We start from the raw sequence: 6,176 nt of genomic DNA, 5'->3' as shown, positions 1-6,176 counted from the left end.
GGTAGTTCTCATCGTTTGAGCTTGCATTTCCCAGTTGGTACCGCTCAACTTGCCAAGAATGGAATTTCGCATAGATACTTTGTGTTTCGTGTCATCACAATGTTCTTCATATGTGAGTGCACGATCCAGAGTTACCTTTAGATATTTAGGTGTTGAGCAATGATCGAAGAGAGCACCCTCCCAGAAAATCTCCAGTTTTCTTCTTGCCTGCATATTCTTTAAGTGAAAAATACAAACTTGCGTCTTTGCGGTGTTAGGCTTTAGATGGTTTTCTCTGTAGTATCTAAGGCTTCCATTAGTCTCCATTCAATACTCTCAAACTGATCACCCTGGGCGACAATAGCTAGATCATCGGCATAAATGAAGCTTTTTGTTCCTTTTGATAAGGGTTGATCATTCATGTAATTATTAAATAATATTGGAGACCAAACATTCCTGAGGTTCTTCTAACGACAATCTCGCCCTTGGCAATCTACAAAGAAATCTTCGATTTTCAAGACATCGAAGAAATTCAGTCATCTTATAAAGTTTACTCAACAGAATTTGGTGACTGTGTCATAGGCCGCAGTAAGGTCGATGAAGACTGCCCCAGTTATTTTCTGATTTTCAAAACCATCTTCAATATATTGAGTGAAATGGAGCCCCACTGTCGGCAGCCCTAAAGATGGTTTTCCGTGGTTTCCCATTTTCACACCAGGCAAATGTCGGGGCTGTACCTTAATTAAGGCCACGGCCGCTTACATACAATTCTTAGGCCTTTCCTATCACATTGTCTCCGTAAGATATATCTGTGGCGGTGCGACGTAAAGCAAATAGCAAAAAAAGAACGGTCTGTGGCATATTGTAGTTCAATAAATAAAAAGGATTAACTTAAATATAATGCTATACCACGCTACACTAAGTTGATATAGATAGTCTTGATAACGATACACTTAACACAAAAATTGCTGATTTCAAAAACACATAAAACCGATACTGATGTTATCACTCAAAAGCAATCAGTTAGCCAAGGCCCATGAATTCGCAACATGGAACTCGGACCGGCCGCCTCAGGGAGCTGTAAGACAGGAAGGTTAGGGAAAGGAAGACAGTGCGACTAGTTGGGATTGGCTTAAATGCGAGGTGTGTACTGTTTGCCATAGTAAATGCCAACTGGAACTACCATTATTCAAGGTGTCAGAACATGCAAATTCCACCTCAAAAACAGGCAAGTAAAAAGAGAACTAGAAGTCATGCAGCAAGGCAACTGTCTACAACACAGCCAAACAACAAAATATCTGGGTATCATGCTGTACTATACTCTGACATTTAAATAGCATTACGGGTATGCCTTATGCCTATACAAGTGGAAAAGTAGCATACTCGAAATAACATCATTAGGAAGCAGATATATAGAAAATAGGATGCCAAAACAGAGATATTAAGAACTTCAGCCATGGCATTATATGTGTCTGCTCTAGTGTATGCTGCGCTGATATGAGGTGGCCCTGCACATCTGGAAGAGGTTGATGTCACAGTGAATGAAACTGCAAGAATTGTGTTTGGATGTCATATATCAACTCCTGTTCAGGCTGATGGTAATAGTACCATCTCACATCCAGAGAAAAGTTTTTGCTGATTTACAGAAGAGGAAGCACCAAATAGAACCTTCCATCTTCTTTATGGACATAAACCCACAGCTTTGCAACTCAGATCTAGAATGCAGGTTTTCGAGGGAGCACCAGAAACGAATTGCATCATCATGCGGAAGAACAAATTGTGCCACCAAAACATCCAAGTCAAAGAAGATCTAGTAATCAGTTCTGATTAACCGTACATGAACTGAAAAAGAGTGGGAGTACCACGAAGCAAAATCAACATGCAAAGATGTGGTGTCCTACCACCTGATGCAGACTTTCAGTGGGAGTATGGTGCTGTGCAAGATCTAGACTTTAGATAGCCTGCCCACAGATGGAATTCCCTGTACATTTCAATCACTCAATCACTCAATCAATCCATCAATCAATCAATCAATCAATCAATCATTTTTACAATTGGCTTTACGTCGCACCGACACAGATCTTATGGCGACGATGGGATAGGAAAGGGCTAGCAGTGGGAAGGAAGTGGCCATGGCCTTAATTAAGGTGTGAAAATGGGAAACCATGGAAAACCATCTTTAGTGCTGCCGACAGTGGGGTTCGAACCCACTATCTCCAGAATACTTGATACTGGCCGCACTTAAACGACTGCAGCTATCGAGCTTGGTAGTAAACTTTTCTGAGAAAAGGTTTTATCACAGTGAAGGCATTTATTTCTTGTCTCAAAATCGGTCCCCATTCTGAATGAGGACGGTGGTTTAGAGGAGTACCAAAGTTTAATGATATGCCAATTCATGGCTGAGTACCATAGCGATCTGATAACAGCTTAACAAATATCTAGCACCTGGTGATTACGATGGAAGTATTACCAACTAACAGAGAGGTCAGAGTGCACTCTTACAAAATGAGGGTTGACTAAGCACCATATTATCACAACCCCCTTCACCAACCTCTATTGGCAGTTACTTGCGTTAAACGTAGTATAATGCGTGCACTATTTTCAATAGATGGGTTGTTTGGTAACATGAAATCTATGACTAAAAAACAAGATCACCATTGTCCAATCACAAGGTACCTTACTAACATTCCCTGCTAATCTTATTACTCTGTGAAGCCATTTTATCCCCAGCCACTGTAGTTCACCATTTCAGATTTAATTTCATCTATTCCTGCTGCTTGATGACAGTGTAGTTTATTTACCATTTACATAAAGCCAATAGCCAAAAAAGTAGTTTACTTGTACACACGGGGAAGAAGCATAGATGCCCTGACGGAACGACCTATTATGTCCAAGGGCTCCACGGGAATATTGTCTTCGTTAGGGAGACATTTTAGACAATATTATAAATAAATGGAATCTGAGACAGAAAGTGAAGATGTAAAGGATGAACAAAACAAGCAAACTGTGAACTAGCCAGAAGATAATTTTGATATAAGAAGAGCCAAATGCTCTCACTGTGGTGGATATTTTCAAGGAGCGAGAGGTGTAAACATTCACATTAGTCACTCTCAACCAAAAATACATCGAACTGCCTTGTTAACCAACTTCAGTCAATACGTATCTCAGTCAGAAGATGATTATATTTCCATTGAGCATCAATATCCTGTTCAAGAGGAGATTACTTTCTAGTCAGAATGAAGGAATGGAAGAACAACCTATTATGTCTTCAATGGAAATGATTCTGAGTTCAACACACTCGTGTGGGATTTCTTGGTATTTCTGCGGAACTCTATTCATCTCTTACCTGTCCAAAACTCTCTGCTACAAAATATTATGAAACCAGGAGAAAACGTCTCGGACATCAAGGTAAAACATGGAGCAAGTCCTTGAATTTACAACGTGCGACCAAGAGGGAACGCCAAGAAAGAAAATGAAAATATGACTGTCAGCTCACTCATTTTCAGTTCTACAATCAGCAAAGGAAAACGATGCGTAGGGTTCTGAATCCAAAATCTGAATCTTGAAACGTAGATATTTCCAAAATATTTGCTACTTACTCCTATTCATTTTCTATTGAAAATTCCACTAAACGGCATGATTTCTGCTCCAAAATTAGTGACGTAGACCATGTAGAGCTAGATGAAACATCCAGTTCCACAATCACGAAAGAGGAATTTCCATGGTAGCACGTTAAATTGCAGTAGATATCGCTCCTGGTCCTGACCGTGTCCTAGTATGAGTCATGGGGGCGACACGGTATGTGAAATCACAGCAATCATTGCGACTCAAATACCACAGAGTCTAAAGCGAGCCATAACCATGTTGATACATAAGAAAGGCGATGTTGAATGTCCGTCAAACTGCAGACCAGTAACAATCTGTTCAGTAATTAGATGTGTTATGAAAGGGTATTAAATCAGCACTTGCGTTCGTTTGTAACTTTCAGCGAACACCAAAGAGGCTTTAACAACCAGCCAGGATGCCTTATAAATACTTCTATTCTCAGAAGACTCCTCAAGAGAGCAAAGAGAGATAAGCAAGATGTTACCACGACTTTTTTAGATATGTCAAAAGCTTTCACCAACATCAGACATCGGCACCTAAATCTAACACTAGCTACTCAGCCAATTCCATCTGAACTGAAAGAACTAAGCATGAATCTATAGACTGACAATACAACATAGATTGAAACTACTAAGGGTAAAACGAAGCCAATTCACTCGTTAAGAGGACTTGTGCAGGGATCACCATTATTGCCAGCACTGTATATCCTGGCCGCAGATTTCATTTTTGGTGAGATAACAGAAGAAAACCTACTACAAGAGTATGGAAAATCAGCTTCTGAAGAATTGCCCCTTCTTAGTATTATGGGTTTCGTCTATGACATAGTTATCAAGTTGCCTATTATCTTTAGAGATGAGCCTTACACTTAGAATTTCATGTTTTTCATCTTTAACTTTTTCGTAACTTACAAATTCTTCTTTCACCAGAATGAATACCCCTCTCCTCCCATTCCTATCCTATCTCTAAGATACACACTCCAGTTCCATATTTCTGGATCCACTATATCATTTCTCAGCCATGATTCAACTACTATTACAATATCGGGTAAGTATACAGGATGAAGCAAAATTCGCGCACTCGGGCATCGCAGCGCGACTCCTCACATGCCAGCAATAAAAAATGTTTCTCACAAAAGTTTGTCCTGCGTGTACCGGTGCATCCGGCAGAAAAAGAACGTTGAAGTGTGGCAATCTGGCAGCACTGTAACCACATGTAGGGTAACTACCTCTGTCAGCATATACTAGCCGTGCTGTGTGGTGCAGTGGATAGACTTTTGGGTTAGCATGCAGGAGGTCGTCCGCCTCTGTGGTGTAGTGGTTAGCGTGATTAGCTGCCACCCCCGGAGGCCCGGGTTCGATTCCCGGCTCTGCCACGAACTTTGAAAAGTGGTACGAGGGCTGGAACGGGGTCCACTCAGCCTCGGGAGGTCAACTGAGTAGAGGTGGGTTCGATTCCACCTCAGCCATCCTGGAAGTGGTTTTCCGTGGTTTCCCACTTCACCTCCAGGCGAATGCCGGGATGGTACCTAACTTAAGGCCACGGCCGCTTCCTTCCCTCTTCCTTGCCTATCCCTTCCAATCTTCCCATCCCTCCACACGGCCCCTGATCAGCATAGCAGGTGAGGCCGCCTGGGCGAGGTACTGGTCATACTCCCCAGTTGTATCCCCCGACCAAGAGTCTGAAGCTCCAGGACACTGCCTTTGAGGCGGTAGAGGTGGGATCCCTCGCTAAGTCCGAGGGAGAAACCGAACCTGGAGGGTAAACAGATGATGATGATGATGATGATGATGCAGGAGGTCGAGGGTTCGATTCTGGGTTGAGGCGCACTTTTTTATTTGTTAATTTCCATCGGACATTAGATACTGTAATACAGTAAGACACCGTTTCTTAGGTCACATGTATCCTACATTTACAAAATTTAGTAATGCTGAACACGTAACACATCTAGTAGATGAAGTGGTGCGAATAAATTCATGCGTATGACGTGGAAAGGGCGTCTTTCAAAGCTGGCCAATGAACATGAATATTGGTGCATTTCTAGGATCGTAGTATGTAAGTGCAAATGGTTTCTAGAGGACCTGCTGCAATCGCTGTTGACGATTAAGATGCCCGATACCATACCACCTGGACTACATTTACGAAATAAAAAACATACGCTTTAAACCAGGATCGACACCCTCGACCTCCTGCATACTAATCCAAAACTCTATCCACTACACCAACTGTACAGTACGACTAGCATGTGCTGACAGAGGTAGTTACCCTACATGTGGTTACAGTGTTGCCAGAATGCCAGTCTTCAACCTCCTTTTCCTCCCGGATATACTCGCAGGACGAACTTTTGTGAGACATTTTTTTATTGCTGGCATGTGAGGTGTCGCGCTGCAACGCCCGAGTGCGCAAATTTTGCTTCACCCTGTATAGGCCCTATCTGTTAAATTACTTAATTCTATTCCTTTCTTTACAATACTTCTACAGTTGAGCACTAACATTTTTATGTCATCCCTACTTGACTTCCATTTCCCTGTGCCCTTATCAGCGCTACCGAGGTCATCCCGTTTCCCTGAATGTACCTGTCTATCACCCTTCTA

The sequence above is a fragment of the Anabrus simplex genome, chromosome 6 (assembly GCF_040414725.1).
Source record: "Anabrus simplex isolate iqAnaSimp1 chromosome 6, ASM4041472v1, whole genome shotgun sequence".
Lineage (NCBI taxonomy): Eukaryota > Metazoa > Arthropoda > Insecta > Orthoptera > Tettigoniidae > Anabrus > Anabrus simplex.
Note: the sequence above shows the minus strand (reverse complement) of the source record.